Source organism: Aedes aegypti, chromosome 1 (genome assembly GCF_002204515.2).
Source record: "Aedes aegypti strain LVP_AGWG chromosome 1, AaegL5.0 Primary Assembly, whole genome shotgun sequence".
In the NCBI taxonomy this organism is placed as follows: Eukaryota; Metazoa; Arthropoda; class Insecta; order Diptera; family Culicidae; genus Aedes; species Aedes aegypti.
Window position 1 is genome coordinate 129,083,948 of NC_035107.1, and position 20,646 is coordinate 129,104,593.

Sequence of the window (20,646 nt, forward strand, 5' to 3'; positions counted from 1 at the left end):
AGTAACACGGCACCGCTACAACGTCAAATAGTGAACGCGTGCATACACAGCAAAAAATAATGTAATTTGGCTCGATGTAATACCGTTGATGTAAAAAAATTCCGATGTAATCGTGTTTTCCAGATACACAATCACACCGGTTCGATGTTATATTACATCATTCTGAAATTACACAAAAATTGAATTAAGTTTTTTTCATTATGTTGGGAATATGTAATATTTACATTAAAGGAATGTGAATATTACACACAAACAGCTGCAACCAAGTGGTTCCGACTAAGTTGGGTAGAATTACACGAAATCGATGTATGATCGCATATTTTTGAAATGCGATATTGAATCTAGCAACACAGTTCTGATTTTGTTGTGCTCGGACGGCTCGGACTAACAAGCTGCCATTTTTATTTTACCGCAACCGATGAATGCTGTTTGTTTGGTAAGTTTTTGCATTTTATGTTGTTATTTCAATTAATTTATCATTACTTTGCAGGAAAATCATTGACGGCAATGTTATACATTGTAATCAGGTAAGTAAATAGTATATAATTTATTTAGAACATTGAAATAAATCTGCCGTAGTGATGCTCCCCCTTCCTTCATTGGGAATATGTTGTCTAGAAACTTTTTTCTTTTAAATTTCAGCATTCTTAAATAAAGAAACATCTAAATCAGCCTACAAGCCATAGAGAACGCCGTCAGGAATTAATCTGCGATAATCGAGAATCGGGAAAATGCCAGATCGAGCGAAAGGAAAACGGTTCGAGTACGAAAAACCGCCACCAACACCAGATCAGCAGGTAGTCCACCAAATGCGTTGGCACCAACTACGTCCCGCCTGCTGCACTTCGGACCAGCGATGGATCGGAGATCGTGCTACGGTAGCCGCTCGCTGTACCATGTTGCGGTAACAAATTCTCGACCTCGAATCATCCGGAAGAACAAATAAAAAGAAAGTATAACTGGAAGATGGAGATATCTATGTACACAACTTCCCCCACAGCAACGTTCCGTCAACAGATACCGGGAAACTCAACCTGTTTGGATGAAGATAACGATTCCATCGCAATAGCACCGGTCAAAGCGAATCTTAGAATCAAGGCGGTGGTTCCTGCTGACTGAAAACCTTTCATCGGGATGGATTCGGAAAGAAAACCACAACGGGATTGCTCCGACATACGTGCCCGAACGGAGACCGTCACCAGGCAGGAGAATCAGGAATCCAGCTGAAGTTTATATACCATTCCGGGGCTCATAAGGACATCTTGTCATATAGATCCACTGAAGCGCCGAGTGGATGTTGCAGCGCGAGTTGTTCGGGTTGGTGCACCAGTCGGACAAGGATCCACGGTTTAGCGCTGCGGATATGGCAGAAGAAGTACCATCCCTGACCGTAATACGCGAGACACCTTTGGTGTATTGGGTAAGCAAGTCAATTTTATAACATTCTCCAGATTTCTACTCTTATCAAGGATTCTTCTTAATATTGTCTTCTATAGTTGATTCCAGAAATTATTTTTAAATTCTCTCAGATATCTTCAGAATATTTATTAAGAATCTTACAAAAAACTTCTGACTTCAAAAAATATTTTTCTCAATTTTTTCCTAAAATATCAACAGCCTTCTAATGCAATTCTTTAAGGTGAAGATGCAGATCCAGACCACCACCGAGTGACCAGTGAATTAAATTTTCAGCACAGACGATTGTCTGGTTCTCTAGACGTGTGCTCTTGAAAGTTCTAGGTTTGGCTTCAATGCATCTTCACCTTAAAGCTTCTTACAGTAAATCTTAGGTGTCGGCCAGAGTAGACGCGACACGCATAGCTAATCAAAAATCCATTGGAGTTTGACGATTTTTTTTGTTTTGTTTGAAGAGACTTTACCCAGAAGAAGCATTTTTCTTATAATTCATTATTAATCATTGTTATTCGTTCCCATGCAATCTACGCTTTGCTATGCGTTTCGCGTCCACTCAAGTCGCACTCTTAGATTTTCTAACGTAATTCCTCTAAAATTCCTAATGCAATTCATCCACAATTCCGCCCGAAATGATTTCTTTTAGATTCTTTCAGATATTCCTTCAAGTATTCTTTAAGTTGATGTTTAAGATTGTTAGTTAAGAAAACTCAAGAACTGAATTCGTTGGATGCTCGTCAGAAGAAACCCTTAAGAGAATTAACCACGATGTTTTTTTTTCAGAAATCCCTCAAGGAATTTCTAAAGTAAAATTTCTCCTCGGATTTTTCAAGTTATTCTTCTAGAAGTCTCTTTGTTTTGTATTGTTGATTTTTGCGGATTTTTTTTTTATTTTCAGATATCTTTTGATAGATATTCTAAGGATATCTATAAAAATTGAAAATAATTAAGAATCTTTCGAATTCAAACAAATATTTCTCACATAGAATCCTTTTGGAAGGTCCATTCATTTGAGGATTTGACCAAAATATAAGTTCTTCCAAAAATATCAACAGTTTTCTAATGTAGTTATTTTCAGGATTCTTTCAGTAATTTTTAGCTTTTCTACCACATTGCCTTTAAAATTCCTAACGCAATTCATCCACAGAGTTATTAAATAAAGTTTATGAATTCCACCAGGAATGATTTCGCAATTTTTCCCTAGATTCTTTCAAGTATTCTTCCAGCTGTTTTTAATGTAATTTTTTAAGGAAAACTCAAAAATTGTATTCATTGGATACCCGTAATAAAAATGCCTAAGATAATTGAAAACGATTTGTTTTTTTCAAAATATCTAAAGTAATTCTAGCAAAAAATACTTCATATATTTCTCAAGTTGGGTGATCAAAGTATATTGGGCAGGCCGTTACGCGTATATAATTTGGACATTTACGGCAAAATCAAATGGAAGTGGCTAAATAACATACGCGTAACGATCTGTCCAAAATACTTTGATCATTCTAACTCTTCTGGAAATCCCTTATGATTTTTAACGCCTAGAAATTGCTGCAAGGCCTATTTTTCATTTATTTTTTTAAATAAATGCTTCAAGATGTCCCTTGATTTTCTATTAAAAATCTTTCTATCATCTTCTGACGAAAACTATTCACAGTGAATCCTTTTGGACATTTTTCCAGGATAATCCTGTAGAAACTCATTTGAAGATTTTTTTTCCAAAAATGTCAAAATAGTTTGATAATGCCTTATTTCGGATTATTTCAGTATCTTTAGATTTTCTCCTGTAATTTCACTAAAATTAGTAACGCAATTCCTACACCGAGTTGTTTATAAATTCGACTAGAAATAATTTCGGGAACTTATTCTATAGCTTCCTCCAGCGATTCATTGAAATATTCTTCTGGTTGTTTTTTTTATCACGTCTGTACTGCCGTGAATGGCAAGTCAGTCCCATCTGTAAAAAGTAGGCATTGAGAAAGTGGGTTGTGAAGTTTTCAAACTCGTTTTCCATACGAATATTCAAAAAATTCCAGGTGATTGCTACATGTTCCAATCTTGGTGAAACGTGGTGAAACTTTCACAACTTGCTTTTCACTACAATATCTTTCCGAGAAAAATATAAAGATGATCAAAACAAGTTACATTTTTGTGTTCCACGGTTCAAAAGTCTGTAGTGGGACTGATATGCGATTACTTTTCGTTATGGGACAATTTGACTTGCCGTTTTTCCTATTTTTTCCGAACAAATCATATTATTTTATTGGTGCAGCTGAAAGAGCATTGGAAGAGATGTTGAAAACTGAACTCAACTCAATTTTGACGAAAATGCAGATGGGACTGACTTGCGATTCACGGCACTCGTAAGAAAAAATCTTAAGAGAATTATCCACGATGTTTTTTAGAAATTCTTCAACAAATTTCTCAAGTATGTAATATTCGCAAAAAAAAAATCTTAGGTTTTTTGTTATGTAAGTCTTCTAGAAGTTGCTTAAGAATTTTGGACAGGAACACCCAGAATTTTTTTCAATGGTTCATCTTAAGATCTCTGATATTGGTTCCAGGAATTATTATTTTTAATTACAGTGGCCACACTATTATGGGTCACCTAGTCACGATTATTAGTCACTCTGTTCCACATGCAATGTAAATGCAAATGACCTATATCAATGGGTGACCCATAATAGTGTAACCACTGTAGATTATTTTCTTTAGATCAAAATTTCTAAAGATATCTAAAAAAATAAAAATAATTAGGAATCTTTCAAAAATCTTAGGAAAGTTAAACAAAAATTTTCCACAGAGAATCCTCTTAGTGATTTCTTCGGTATGGTCCTTAAGAAATTCATTTCGGAATTAAATTCTTCCAGAAATGTTATAACAGTTTGGTAATGCAATTATTTTCTGGATTCTTCCAGTAGTTCTTAGATTTTACCGCAATTCATTCAAAATTCCTAACGCAATTCCTGCACAGAGTTTGCAAATTTCTAAATTTGTTGATTTCTCCAAAGATTCTTTCAAATATCCTTTCATTGTTATTTTTTACATTTTTGTAACGAAAACTAAAGAATTTTTATTTGATACTTGTAAGAAAAATCCTTAAGAGAATTAAGACGATTTTTTCCCGAACTCCCTCAACAGTTATTTTTACGAAAGCACATAACATGTCTTTAATAAGCGGAATATTGTGCACCGATGGTAATTTTTCTAGTCTACACTTCTTGTCTCTAAAGTTGATTCCAAGTAGTGTTGTAAAAACTCAATTTCTAATAACTCACGCTTGAGATTTTTCATGCGTGAGATGTCAATCACGCAGCTCAGCAGTCAAAAAATCATGGATGAGTTGGCTCATATTTTTGACTCATTGTCTCATTTTTCTACAGTTTACTCACACACGGCAATAATTTCTTGTTAGTCTGGTAAAATTATAGTAATCCTTTCTAACGTAAACAACAACATTCGAGTTTCACGAGTTTTTGACGGGTTTAATTTCACAGATTTTGTCGGTAAAATAGTAGATTTCACAAGAAAATCTGTATTTTTATTGTTTACAGTTCAAATTCGGTGATTTATTTCACAGGATACTGCGAATTATTTTAAGTGTGTATAATCAATAGGTATACTAGAATTTTAACAAATATTTCTTACAACACAATTCCTGCACATAGTTGTTCATATTCCACCAGGAATGATTACTTCGAGTATTCTTTCAGTTGTTGTTTTAATGTATGTTTTAATTAAAACGTTAAACAAAAAACACTAAATTCTAGCAAAACAATATTTTTATGTATCTTGAAATTGTTGTTTCAGAGCGCCTAGCAATTGCTTCATGAATTCCCCTTAGTATTGGTCAATAAAATTTGTTCCAGGAAATATATTTTAATTCTCTCAGATATCACCAGAATTTCTACTGAGTAATTGTAGATTTTATATCGTAATATCTCTAAAATTTCTCACGCAATTCCTCCTCAGAGTTGATAATAAATTCCGCCAGGAATGATTTCAAAAATTGTTGTTTTAGAGTTCGCTTCCCAGTTGTTTATTTTTTTAAATGCTTAAAAGAAAACATAAGAATTGCGTTCATTGGATACCCGTAAGAAAAATTCTTCAGACAACAAGATAACTTGAAACGTTTTTTTTACAAATTACAATGGAAAAAATTTAAGTAACTCTTGCAAAAATCTTCAGTTAATTCTTAAGTGGTTACTCTTCTACAAGTCGCTAAAGATGTTTGTGTCAGAAATTCTAGAAATTGCTTTAAGGATTCCTTATAAGATTATTCTTTTACGTTTTCTCAGATATCACTAGAATTTATATTCAGAATCTTTAAAAAATAAGAGTATTCGAACAATTTCTCAGAGGGAATTCTTATAGTGATTTCTTCAGATTAATCATTCAGAAATTCCTCCTAACTTTCCGCCAAGAATTAAATTCTTCCTAAAATGTCATAATAGTTTCGTGCAATTCTTTTCAGGGTTTACTAGTATTTTTTAGATTATCTACAGTAATTTCTCTAAAATTCTTAACACAATTTATCAACAGAGTTCTTAAAAAATTTCACCAGGAATGATTTTAAAAATTTTATTTATTTAGAGAAAAAACCTACTAATTGTACTTTGACACTTAACTTTTGCAAAAAAAAAAAAATACTAAAATCACTAGTAAAGCGAGCTAGTGATTTAGTTTTTTTGCAAAAATGAAGTGTTAAAGTTAAATTAGTAGTTTTTTTTTCTCTTAAACATACTCTAACAATCCATCCCCTTAATTAATTAAAAAGGTTTAGTTCAGGGGGCCCAGATAGCCGTAACGGGAAACGCGCAGCTATTCAGCAAGACCAAGCTGAGGGTCGTGTGTTCGAATCCCACCGGTCGAGGATCTTTTCGGGTTGAAAATTTTCTTGACTTCCCAGGGCATAGAGTATCTTCGTACCTGCCACACGATATACACATGCAAAAATGGTCATTGGCATAGTAAGCTCTCAGTTAATAACTGTGGAAGTGCTCATAAGAACACTAAGCTGAGAACCAGGCTTTGTCCCAGTGGGATTACGTTCGCCAGAAAGAAGAAGTTTAGTTCATATATTGATTTCTCCACGTATTCCTTTAAATATTCCAAGTTGTATTTTAGATTACTTTTGGAAAGAAAATTTAAGAACTGCATTTATTGGATACCCGTAAGAAAAACCCTTAAGAAAATTGAAAACGATTTTTCCAGTAGTTACTCAAGGAATGTCTCAATTAGGTCTTGCAAAAAATTTTACTACTAGAAATCGCTTAAGATTATTGTTCAAGGACGCCTAGAAATTGCTTCAAGGACTCCTCCTAACATTGTTCTCTTGGTGCCAGGAATTATTTTAAAATTCTCTCATATATCTCCAAAATTTCTATTAAAAAAGAAATATATTTAAAAATCTTCGAGAATTCTTCAATTTCTCAGAGAGAATCTTTCTTCTTCTTCTTTTTGGCATTAACGTCCCCACTGGGACAGAGCCTGCTTCTCAGCTTAGTGTTCTTATGAGCTCTTCCACAGTTATCAACTGAGTGCTTTCTTTGCCTAAGTTGCCATTTTCGCATTCGTATCTCGTGTGGCCGGTACGATGATACTATATGCCCAGTGAAGCCAAGGAAATTTCCATTATGAAAAGATCCTGGACCGACCGGGATTCGAACCCAGACACCTTCAGCATGGCTTTTCGTTGTAGCCGCGGACTCTAACCACTCGGCTAAGGAAGGCCCCAGAGAGAATCCTTATAGTTTTTTTTTAGAATAATCCTTCAGAAATTGATTTTAACATAATACTTTCCTAATGCAGTACTTGAGCTGAAATATCAAAAACAAAAGCAAGTAACCAAGAGGTTTTTGATTTAATTTAAAAACGGTAAGTTGAGGGTGGTTGGTTTGTTCGGCAAAGTTATTCACTTTCAGAAGTTACGCAAGCTTGCAGAACACACCAACTTCAAACAACTTACTTTACCTTACCTTACTGACTGTATATTACTCCGAAGATCTCTTCATTAGTTTGTTTCGATATTTCTCACTAACTTTCTGAGTAATTCTCTCAAGAATTTCGTTTAAGATATCTTCAACAGTTCAATCTGGATTTTTTCTATGGATATCATCCATCCCATTTTTTTTGTATTATTTCCCTATGACTTCCACCAGGCTTCCCGTTTAGAGCATCTTCGAGAATTTAAAATTCCTTCAGGTACTCCTCATTTTTTTTATTTCTCCATGAAGTCTTCAAATATTTTTGTTCATTTCATTCAAATTCATCAAGGGAAATTTCAAGCAAATTTTTTAGATTGTTTTGCAAAAACTGCGTGGAATTTCGAAAGAAATTCCTAGAATAACCTCAGATTAAACTTGTGCGAGTTCTAATTACGCCGAATTCCTACAAAGATCTCTGAAAGACCTTCTAAATTTTTGATGAAATTCTTCCTAGAATATTCTTGATAAATTGCTAAGATAACTAAAAAAATAGAATCTCTAAATAATGTCCTACAAGACGTTTTGATACGAAATCCTCAAACAAAATTCATGACACTGTACTACTGGTACATGAGTCTGGAGATTAACCCTTCTTTGAATGCTCCCAATCGTAGTTGCTTCCCAAATCTCTCCAACTCCACTGTAGGTTTTGATCTGACCATGAGGCAAGAAACCCATGGAATTCCAGATCGGCTCCGATCGGAGGTCATACCACTATTTTTTGCAAACAAGTTCGGCCAGGTCAGCAGCAACAGAACGTTTTATACTGACAGGTCAAAAACAAATGATTCCACTGGATTTGGTGTATACAACGAATTTCAAAGCGCCGCCCACAAACTTCAGAACCCTTGTTCAGTATACGTCGCAGAATTAGCGGCTATACACTATGCATTAGAGCGAATTGCCTCTCTTCCCTCTGATCGATATTTCATTTTTACGGATAGTCTCAGCTCCATCGAGGCTATACGTTCAATGAGGCCGGTAAAGTACTCCCCGTATTTTCTCCGTGAAATACGATCTAAATTGAGTGCTTTATCGAATCATACCATCACCTTGGTTTGGGTCCCCTCGCATTGCTCGATTCCGGCCAAGGTGGGCGCTATGGAAGGCGATATTTATGATCGACAAATCGCCTTTGAAGAATTTTTTACAATTGCTCGTCAGCAGACCTTGCTCAGTTGGCAACAAAAATGGGAGAAAGGGGATTGGGCAGGTGGTTACATTCCATTCTCCCGCAGGTATCAAAGAAGTCGTGGTTTAAAGGGATGAACATGAGTCGCGACTTTATCAAAATAATGTGTCGGCTGATGTCCAACCACTACTCGTTAGGCTCGCATCTCTATCGAATAGGGCTCGCAGACAATAATCGATGTGGTTGTGGAGCTGGTTACCAAGACATCAACCATGTTGTCTGGTACTGCCCCGAATACGAAATTGCCAGATCAAATCTATGTACATCTCTCAGGGCCCGAGGAAAACCAGACAAGGAAGACATTAGAGATGTGTTGGGTAGACTGGACTTTGACTACATGTTACTTGTTTACAAGTTTTTGAAGCAAATCGACGTTTTTGTTTGATAATATGCCTTTTGTTCCGCTTGTCCTCCTCGTATACCCCTTCCCGTTTTTTGGATGTCCACCTTGTTTCCCTCGAAACCCGTTTGTTTGTACCGTTACAGGTTGTCGTCATGTCCACTCTGCGTTGACCAGCAGCAATAACGCCTCAACAACATGCTGCTGTTGAAGATCAACAAGTAAACCAAAATTCCCATCCCTTCCAAAATGATTGTATTCCTTAACCTCGACCAATCCGCGAGTTTTACGGTTCCCCAAAACTAACTTAGTTCTATAAGAAACAAATATGATTTTGTAAATAAATCCTTTCAATCCGGCTCCGTAATGCCTAAGGGCGCTTGAGCCTGCTAAATAAATGATTAGGTAAAAAAAAAAAGACGTTTTGAAGAAATAAATAGAAGAAATTTGGACTGAATCCCTGAACCTTGAATAAAGTTTTGACGAATCCATGGTGATCAAACAATTTTATTCGAAACATTATTAGAGAAATTTTTGAACCGCAGTAACAATATGTTAATAAAATGCTGGAGAAATTCCAAGATAAATTTCTGGAAGAACTTATTGAGGAATGCTAGGTCAAATTTATCGAGAAATTCTTGGGAATAGTTTATAGAATATATCATCGAACAATGTCTGAAGGATTGTTGGAGCAATTTCTAAGAGTAATCGTGGATGAATATTTGAAGGAATTTTTATGAAAATGTCTAGAATAAATAAAAAATCGACTTAGGAATTATTGTAGAATTTAGTGCAAAAATGTCGGAAGGTTTTTTTCAAAAACTCTAGAATAAATTTTCATGGAAGCGTTGAAGTGCTCAAGGATTCAGAAGAAATTCTTATAGGCATCCATTGAAAAATCGCTGGTAGTATCCCTGGAGAAATTCCAGAAAGCATTCAAGAGGAAATCTGGAAATTACTAGAATTCCTGAAACATTCCTCGAGATCTGAGAAAAATATCATAACTTGTGGAATAATCGCGTAATAGTTTCTGTAGATTTCTCTGGAGCATCTAAAATTTTGCATCAGATTCAAAAAGTAACTTTAGAGATAATTTTTATTTAAACAGAGACTTTAGATAGCTTAACCAAAAATAGAGATTTGCATTGAAATAGAGATCAAAACTCTAAAAAATGAGCTTACTTAAGAAACGTACTATTTTTCGTGCTTGTAGTGTTTTTTTGCTCTATTCCTACAGAGTTTATTATATTTGTAAAATAGACGAAAAAACATTTGAAAAAATCTGAATGTTTTCAATTTATCAAATGCTTATAAACGACATTCAACTGGAAACAACACATTTTTGCATTGAAATAAAATCTTCCTTAAAAAAACTAAATACTCTATTTTAGATGTGATAATGTTTTTGTTGGAAATAAAAGCACTTTTTTGTTGGTCCCACTTCTCTTGAACTTGTTTTTCCTTTTAGAAAATAAACAACAATAATCGCTTTAGAACAACTTTTTTACTTTCTTTTTTGGTAAAAAGAAGTACAGGGAACTTGCGCCAATCCATTCAACAGAAGAATGTTATTTAACCGCGACAAAGTAAAAGGTCATCAGCTATTGTAGAAGTTGATTACAATACTGAAAAATACTTAGGCAGCAAAGATGGTCAAAACTTACTAAAATTAATTATGATAGTAGTTTCGAATACTCCAAAACTGTTACGAAAAATCGATGACCTAAACTGCCCTTCTACACCTACTTATCCCATGTTCTATGTAAACTTTATGGACCGCGGGACAAATATGCGTAGAACGGCAGTGAACTTCTGGAACAAAATTTATCCTAACGCCATGTACTTCAATATAATTTAGTGTAACGGAAATATTACATTTTCCACCGTTTTCTACTGAGCAACAAACAGGCGGGACAGTTTTTATGCTACATGCATAATTATTAGAATCAATAATGCAGGAAATCAAAACAAATATACTTTTCTTTGACGTAAAGCTTTTCTCTTGTTGTTTCAAAAAAAAAAAAAATCTAGTTGAAATTCATCGCTCCCTGGAAAATATAATCCCAAGCCCAGGGAATCACGTGCGGTTATGTAATATTGCAATGAAACTGCAAAAAAAGCCATGTATTGATTGTCTATTTTTGTGATAAGGTAGCTTTCACTGGGTATGACCATATTGCCCCGTTCCTACATGTTTTATATAAGTTCTGTTTTTTTAGAATCCAATTTAGTGAATTCAATTTCATGCACATCATGCCTATATATAGTGGAAGAGTGAACTACTGTGAAAAAAAAAAATGAAAACAATAGACAAAACTTTATGCAAAGCTTATTTTAACATCCAAAATCTTATAAGATTTTCGAAGTAGTATAAGCATTTCAGATTTTCCATATGAAGTATAAAACAAGATTTTTGCACGGTTTTCACAGTTGTGCCTAGTTGAAGCATAATTTATAAGGTTCAAAGGTTCCCGGATAAAAACGTATCATTCAGTGAATGGAATAAACCATTAATGTACAATATAACGTATTGGATACAATACAGTGTATTGTAATTGAATGTCGAAGCAATATTATTCATGTTTGGATATACAATTCAAAAACAATATAATATGTTGTAACAGAACATTGTATTGTTTTTAATTGGTTTTATACCTTACAATTTTGGTCAAATTCCTATTTTCGCGTAAAACAACTGTTGCTTTTTTCTATGTAGCTTTGCTGAAAGAAATAAACAAAACAAGTTCAAAAAGCAAGAAATGTTGGGTGGAAAATATTCAAAAAGTCAAAATAAGTAGTTTTTTAGAAGTCACTTGACATTAGCTGACATGCAACCATGATACAGTTTGTTGAATTGTTTTTGTATTGTACAACAATACACGAATTGCTTATCAAGACAATACATGAACAATATATCATATTGTGTTTTCAAAATATTTGTATGAGAAAATATCTATATTTGTATTGTTACGATACTTAACCACCCATACATTATATTGCAAAAATCTCATATACCATACAGTGAACTGTTGAAAACAATATATTGTACTGTAATTGTATTGTCATTTCACAAAACACTGTATTGTATTTCCAATATATTGAATGGTACTGTTTCAATACGTTATATTGTTTTTGTATTGTATTTTTTATCCGGGTTATCGGGATCCAAATCGGTTTTTAAGCTCAAATGAAGGGTGGCCCATAATACCCCATATGACCATACTGCCCCGCCTTCCCCCTACATATCGTTGAGTCTAATTTTCAGATTATTGCATAATCATGTATTTTAGAGTATTCAAGATTATCAAAATTATGTATTTTTGAGTTTTAAGATTAGTAGTTGGTATACGAGAAAAATAAATGCTCAAAATAGATGATACCAATTTGATTCATTTTCTCACAATTGTCTCATATTCCACTTTAGTTTTGAAAAACGAATAACCGAACATGACAAAAATGTTGTAGCCTGAGATGTTTATAGTGAAACATCTCGAAAACCAAATATGGCCGTCACAATGGCCAACTTTTACCCTTATTTACGTTTTCCGAAGCACTGAACTGATTAATCCGTCAGCAAATGGACTCAATCTTCTTGTTTTAACCTCTCTACTAGTGCACAAAGCTAAAATAAGAAGTGCACTGTTGGATTATACAATTTATTATTAAATGTCACATTTTACACTTAAAAAAATACCAGACAGTACATTTTACTAACGTTATATTTTATTTTATTTTTTTGTACAGGCTCAAAAGACTTGTACGACCAGCTCACAATGGTTCACAGTCTACTCAGGAAGTCAGCACACAAGATCGAGCGTCTTCTCGCTATCATCACTCTGGTTATCAATACGAAGGCCTATTACTGTTAAAAACGATAATATATAACAAATAAATACAATTTAATACTTTTCGTTTAAACATTCTTTATTTATATCATCAAATTCTTTTCAATGGCTGATCAAATTACCTTTTATCCATTTTTGAATAAGCAAAAAATACTAATTGGTAACTCTGATTTCCGAGTAAAACGCGTTTTATATCATAAATGAGATTTAGGTGCAAAAATGGATAAAAAGGCAATTTGATCAACCATTGAGCAGAATTTGCAATCATTTTGTTGCTTAAATCGTTTTGATTACATAGCTTTCATAATTACATCGCATCGATTACATCATATCGTGTACGTTGAATATATTACATCGGAAAAATTACATCGATCACATTTATTACACCAATTGCCCGCGAGTACGTCGAGCCGTGTAATATCCCTCAACCGAGGGAACGACTTGGTTGCAGCAGTTTCGATGTAATATTCAACAACTTTTTTTGCTGTGTAGTTTCCATGGTCACGTAAATAACACGGCACCGCTCAAACGTCAAATAGTGAACTCGTGCATAGGTCCATTATGTTGTTAAAATTAGTCCAAACCTAAAATTGACAGTTCGGAATTTTTTTTTTTTTCTTTATTAACGAGATTTTTAGCCCTGGGCTAGTTCATCTCGGGACCAACGGCTCTATATACTTCCCTTCCGAAGGAAGTTGTCACTGAAATTTTTAGTGACTATCTCGGGGATGGGATTCGATCCCAGGTCCTCGGCGTGAGAGGCGTGTGTTCTAACCCCTACACCAGGCCCGTCCCCGCAGTTCGGAAATTGATTCCCCTCCAATTAATTAATGTCAAATTTAAGTTCTATCTGCACTGTAAGACCAAAGTACTCTTTAAAGGGTAAAAAAGTATCCTCTTTGAGAAAAACTAGTTTAACTCATAAAAAGAGTAAAGGGCCTTTACTCATTAAAGAGTAGTCGACTTGTACGTCAAATCAACGAGTAAATTTTACCCATTATCCAAAAAATAGTTTTTGAGAAACAGAGTGTTACGCAATCAGTAAAAGCGCCTCCGTTACCAATGGTCCTCCATGAGCCCCCTCAACATCCCGCCGTCACTGCTACACTATGGTAAGGAATAAAGCAAAACAGTACAGAAGAATGCATCTAAAATGCAGTATAAATCAAAACAAAAACAGAACGTTGTAAGTCTGCAGATTAAGCGGTTCGATTCATTTAATAGGGTCCTAAAATGTTCAATGAAATCTTGTTTTCATTTAATATCACGAAAGAGCATGTTACTGCAACTACTTTAGCATGTTTTCCCGCTCTAATATCGGATAAATCATATTAAAACTTTAATTTAAAAATAGGGTCCTAAAATGTTCAATGAAATCTTGTTTTCATTTAATATCACGAAAGAGCATGTTACTGCAACTACTTTAGCATTTTTCCCGCTCTAATATCGGATAAATCATATTAAAACTTTAATTTAAAAATTGGATCCATAAATGAACCTTGACACTTTAGATCATGTTTGACGTTCGCTTAGTCGACAAAAATACCACAGGGGTTCAACTTTTTAACACCGGGGTTGTTCTTTTCTGACATTTCGGAAGGGACACGGAAAACAAAATACACCCAAAATTTGAATTTAAACCAAGGGGTGTGACAAAATTTAAAAAAAACTTAAAAAATGTTTTTTGGGCTTAAACTATAGGAAAACATTAGAAAATTGAGTAAACATATGTTTTTAACCTAAACTTATGCGTTTGGCACTAAAATTGGGACAGGGCTTTAGGACCCTATTGGATCCATAAATGAACCTTGACACTTGAGATCATGTTTGACGTTCGCTTAGTCGACAAAAATACCACAGGGGTTCAACTTTTTAACACCGGGGTTGTTCTTTTCTGACATTTCGGAAGGGACACGGAAAACAAAATACACCCAAAATTTGAATTTAAACCAAGGGGTGTGACAAAATTTAAAAAAAAAACAAAAAATGTTTTTTGGGCTTAAACCATAGGAAAACATTAGAAAATTGAGTAAACATATGTTTTTAACCTAAACTTATGCGTTTGGCACTAAAATTGGGACAGGGCTTTAGGACCCTATTGCCAGGAAAGTTTCAGCTAAAGAGTGAAGCTCAGTGTCAAGGTTGAAGTAGTTGAGTAGCTGTAATACTTGAGGAAACTGTTCTGAAACATTATCCCGTAGCAATATTAATAAGGAGTAAACCTACAGGAGCAACATAGACGTCGTGAAGAGTACCGTACGAGACCGTTTTCCAGAAATAGATAGATCAGACGTGGGTAGTAAACGTGAGTTAAAGAAACTAAAAATGAATGAGCTAATAACTAAAATAGGCAAATCCAATTATACACTTTACAGGGAAAATTTAACAATTTGCAAATAAAAGCCATCGAACGGATTAAAGCGAGTTGTTTAAGTTTGCGGAAAGTCACCACTTCTTGTTGTCGGTTACGGGAACAAATTAAATTTTCCGTTTATTTCTGGTATGTCTTGCGGAAGCGTAGCCAGTGTTGAGAAATGTACTCAGAGAAAGAGAGATTCTCCTGGTGAGTATGGGGCAAGTTGCGGTACATGTCGTATGGTCGAAACCTGAGAGAGACTCGCGAAGAGGAAAAATATCAACGTCATATGCAGCCCAGATTCCCCTCTCACGAAACGTCAAATGCAGCCCACCGTTTTTATGGCTGAAAAAGTGAAAAGTATTGTGTTCAAAGTAAACTGTTATTAAAACCCTCAAGTTTTTCCAAAGTGGATGATAAATCTAAGCAGACGATTAATTATTTCAAATGTCTGCTACGTTTGCTGGCATGGAATTTCACTCAAACGGCTATTTATGATTCGATGTGTTGCAAACTCAATCATATTTTGCTGAGAGGTTCATGTGAGGATTTGAACAGCATGCGCATAATTGGTATAAACACAAAGTGGAATAAGAAAAAAACTCAGCAATCACAGAAAAAGAAGACCGTCTTCGCGAGTCTCGTCTCAGGTCGAAACAAGCCAAATGGTCCAATGCGACGAATGCGATATGTGGCATCATTATAGCTGCGTGAACATAGACGACAGTATCCGGGATCGCGATTGGAGCTGCAATAGGTGTGTGAGGACGTCGTTGGAGGAACAAAGGCGTGCGTTGAACGACCAGATGGAGGGAGCGTCTCGAGCAACAAAAGAAGCAGTGGCAACGAGAGCAACTAAAAATCCTTGAGCAAAAGGAGGAACAGCGGAAGCAAAAGCAGTTTGACCATTTGCAAATAGGGAAGTTGCAGTTGCAGCAGCCTAGTTCGTTGTCAAGAGTAGCTACAGAGGGCTTCGCAGTATCTCCAAAGCCGGTTAGCGTTGTTCCAAAGCAGCATCACCAGCAGATGAAGATCGCAGAAGAGGTTCTTTCGGAAGCGTTAACAGATCCGTTGGAAAGGCTCATCACGAATAATGTGATATTATCAGTAAAGCATCTTCGAAGTCATCGAAGCGCTCAGCTAAACTTCGTGAACTGCAGACAAAGGCGCTAGAAGCAAGGCAAGTATTAGAGATGAAGCAACTGGAAGAGCGACTAGCATTGGAGCGAGAGATGTTGGAGGTCAGTAATTCCGAAACGGAGTCGATTTCAAGTCTCGACAAAATTAACGAGTGGCTGGAAAAACGGACAATGCGGGGAAGGGGTTAGGAAATTCGATGAATGAAACACTACTACATTTGTACGATGAATTATTGCGAAAACAGCAACTCACAAATCCGGTTTCGCTGCAGTCGTGTGTTACTTCGCAACAACATTTTATCAGTCAAAGTTCTGGAGTCAGATTTGTCGGGTACCCTCAAACTGGCGCAAATACACCAAGGGCTTTGGTGAATCATCAACCAGTGTTCAACCAGTATCCATCAGCAGAAAGTAATCTGCCTTCAATGCCTTTATACACAGTGGCGTCGCAGCAACCGATTATGTCGACTGCATATTCAACTACAAACTATCCGTATCACGCTGCTTCACACGTAGCCCCCGCGTCTCAAAATGTTGGACTGCCGTCGATGGTAAATCAAACAAGTCCAATCTTCGATCCGCATCAGTATTCACAGCAACAGTGCAGCGATGTTCTACAGCTGAGGGTCTGTCTCAATAGAGTCCTAAAGCCCTGTCCCAATTTTAGTGCCAAACGCTTAAGTTTAGGCCAAAAACACATGTTTACTCAATTTTCTAATGTTTTCCGTTGGTTTAAGCCCAAAAAACATTTTTTTAGATTTTGTCACATCCTTTGGCTTAAACTCAAATTTTGGGTGTATTTTGTTTTCCGTGTCCCTTACGAAATGTCAGATAGGAACAACCCCAGTGGTCGAACTAAAACCCTTGTGGTGTTTTTTGTCGACTAAGCGAACGTCAAACATGATCAAAAGTGTCAAGGTTCATTTATGGACCAAATTTTTAAATTAAAGTTTAAACATGATATAGCCATTATTTGAACGGGAAGAATTGCTAAAGTAGTTACAGTAACATGCTTTTTCGTGTTATTAAATAAAAACAAGATTTCATTAAAAATTTTAGGACCCAATTCGCGAAAGTTGCCGAACCTACGTTATCATGATTTATGATGATTCGTGAAAAGAAAATGCTTCATTCTAGTTTGTTTGTCTGTTGAAAATTGCTTCAAATCATTGGAAGTGTTTTAGCCAAGTCAAGCAAAGGGCTTATTCACAAATTTCATAACGCTTTAGGGGGTGGGTGGGTGTCCTCATGATGTTACGGCTCATACAAAATTTGTTAAATTTTCATACAAAAAGCGTTACAAGGGGGTGGGTGGGTATCAAAAATGGCCATTTTTGGCGTTATGAAATAAATGAATGAGCCCAAATAGTTTTTTTATTTATTAAACATATGAGATATGTTGTAATAATGTTCAACATTTCTGATCTCTAGGGAACAAGGGCCCATTCACAAATTTCATAACGCTGAAGGGGGTGGGTGGGTGTCCTCGTGCTCATACAAAATTTGTAAACTGTTCATATAAAAAGTGTTACGAGGGGGTGGGTGGGTGTCGAAAATGGCCATTTTTGGCGTTATGAAATTTGTGAATAAAACCCAAGACTCTGCAAATATGCCGTCAATGTATCGTCAGCCTTGATGAGGAAAATTGTATTACTATTGTCGGCGCTTGCGGTTAAAGTTAGAAACGGCTTCCGAAGTTGGATTATTTTTAAATCTATGCGAGGTCGGAAGTGGTGCATTCGATTCGCATCCGAATGCGGCTCTTATACGCCCTACTTCCAAAGAGTGGTATTTTGCAAGGATTCTGAGAAAACTCCATTTTCGGCAAACTGCATTTTCGAACGATTGATCGAACTTACAATTATTCATCTCATCAGCTTTAGGAAAAATCTGGACAAATTCTTACCGTACGGACCAAAGTACGAACAATAGTTTGAAACCGAAACAGTATTCTTATACTGAAGGAGTCTGGGTTCGATTTCCGGAGGATTCACTGTTATTCTTAATGGAAATTTCCTTGACCTTGTTTAAGGGGGCACAATCCGTCATCAATTTGAGAATTTTCAAAAGCAAAAGTGAAAAAGTGTTCATTGTATTCCATTTTTCAACCAAACACAGTGATAACACTTTCGTCGTATAAATTTTAGTTTTGATCAGAAAAACTGGTGTTGAAGTTTCCATTATGACTATGACGGATCGTTGAACGTTGAACCTAATAGAAATTGAGACATTTTTAAGCCTCAAAAATGCAGTTTTTAAATACTGGATCCTTAATGTTATGCACAATTCTTTTTATTATGAGCTAAATGTTTATCTACGTAGGTGTTTTATGCAAGGCCTCTGACGAGCTTCATCAGATCTATAGTCAAAGTCGTCGTAGTCCTTTGATGCTGCATTATATTCTCAACGTTCGACAATTCCAGTAAGAACGCAGTTTGGTTATCTATCATTGATGCGATACATCGAATTAAATGATCATAATTTGTCGTAAATGGGGCGTGACAATGAGTAGTTGGTTATTAGAACAACTCCGTCCACAATTCCGACCATTAATCCCCTGGCTTCATCTTCAAAGCAAAATAGCTTAGATAGAAAAGTAGATGCCGAACAAATTTGTCATTGATGGAAAACACTTTGAAAATAGTCGCCTTGCTTTCCTGCTGCAGCCATGGCCACCTACCATATTTTTGAATCGACCGTTAAAAAGGTGGTCGATGCACAATGATGAGAGTGTGACGTCTGTTTGTCTGTGCTAGAAGCTCGACATACTCCAAATTTCCGCAGGTCCTTGGCCTTGCATGGTGCACCTTGATGAGACTATTTTGGTTTATTTCGGCTTGAGATATACTAGAAATCATCGGGTCTCCTGTGGTCGCAGCTTTCCAGATGTTTTGTCCGTCGAAATGCTTTGCCTTGTCAGCTGTTCAGGAAACAATTCTGGTTGTGAGGATTTTATCCCACCCTTGCAAGTTCCGTCACTGAGAAAAAGTGATCGTAAATATAGCTATTCTGGTCAGAATATTTCGTTAAACTTACTTTTACTGGTCTTGGATCTTGCGAAGGCAGCAGGAATGTCCGACCGCAGATGAATTACCGGATAGAGGAAACAACATTATGTTGGAAGTAAACAACAAACACCGATCGCCCAAGCGAGCGAGAAAGAAATTAACTATCGATCTGTCAAATTTAAGTCTGCTCTGCAGCAGACTTATTTTTGACAGATCGAAATCAGGGGTGGAATAATTATCGAACTGTCAAGTTTAAGTACGAATTATTTTTAATAGCCCAATTGAGACAGACCCTTAGTTAATAAACGAGAAAGACGTGACCTTCGAGAGGTTTTTTCCCAAGACGGTGTCCAAGAAGGATTACCACCGCTAGCTTTCGCCAACGGGTCCAACGAAAAATCGAAGGCACGGGTCCAAACAAGGATCGTAAAGGGATCAATAGTAGAAAAAATAGCACTGAAAAGTACTGTTTATGTAGCACTGAAAAGTACTGTTTTATTGCTCTAGGTAGTTTTTAAGAAAACTTCCAAGAGCAGAAAGAATTCGTGTACGCACAGCACGAAGGTACGATGCGCACTGTAGTCTAGTCTTATTATGCGCCTGCTTACTGTGATCTCTGGTTGGTCTTCTGGTCGGTCTCCTTCTTGGCCTGAAGCGTCTTAGGGTGCGGCCAGGGTAGACGCAAATTGCGAAGCGAAGCGAAAATTGCACGGGAAGGAATAACAATTATTAATAATGAAATGTCAAATTCCTAAGGATTTTTGCGTCGCTTCGCGTCTACTCTGGCCAACACCTTAGCGTAGCAACCAAGACCGAGGTATAAGCCATTTTATGAGACGTTTCGAATCATATGTTTTCCGTTTGTTTACAAGCTTTGAAACTTGCTGGCGGGCCCATTTATTTACATTTATTCTAGCGTTACATTTGGAAGGAGCTCATTTAACAATGGCGCTTTAATAAACTTTTCAAACTTTCCATGTAAAATCAAACCAGCACGAAGGGAGCAATTTATTTCATCTACTGGTAACACAAAACATGGAAACTGGGTAGAATAATGCTTCAAAAGAGACTGGAATGCCATAACCAATTAAAATGTTACCAGCGGTATTCACATGTCATGCTAGTTTTTAAACAATAACAATTAGCGGCCCGCCGGAAAACGTCATTTGAGCATCTCGTAAAATGGCTTACACACTTAATTTATTTCGCCGAGGCCGGCGAAATATTTTGCCGAGAACCCAACAGCTGAGATCTCGGCGAAAATTTCGGTAAAAGTTCGAAGTGCCGACTATACTGCAAAATGAGTAGACCAGCAAAACTGTCAAAATTTTACGAAGAGATCGGTAATCCGTTGCCGAAAATCTCGGCATTA

The 20,646-nt window shown here is 36.1% G+C and overlaps 2 long non-coding RNA genes across 2 annotated transcripts; one reads left to right on the top strand and one right to left on the bottom strand.

Annotated features, from left to right (window-relative positions):
• Window positions 1-49: 49 nt before the first annotated feature.
• Window positions 50-12,836, top strand: LOC110677053. Its single transcript, XR_002500919.1, has 4 exons — window positions 50-436; window positions 491-527; window positions 643-1,420; window positions 12,671-12,836. It is a non-coding gene; the product is annotated as an uncharacterized LOC110677053 (long non-coding RNA).
• Window positions 12,837-18,569: 5,733 nt separating this feature from the next.
• On the bottom strand, window positions 18,570-19,457 carry LOC110674491. Its single transcript, XR_002498912.1, has 2 exons — window positions 19,303-19,457; window positions 18,570-19,244 (listed from the first exon to the last, which is right to left on the bottom strand). It is a non-coding gene; the product is annotated as an uncharacterized LOC110674491 (long non-coding RNA).
• Window positions 19,458-20,646: the final 1,189 nt, after the last annotated feature.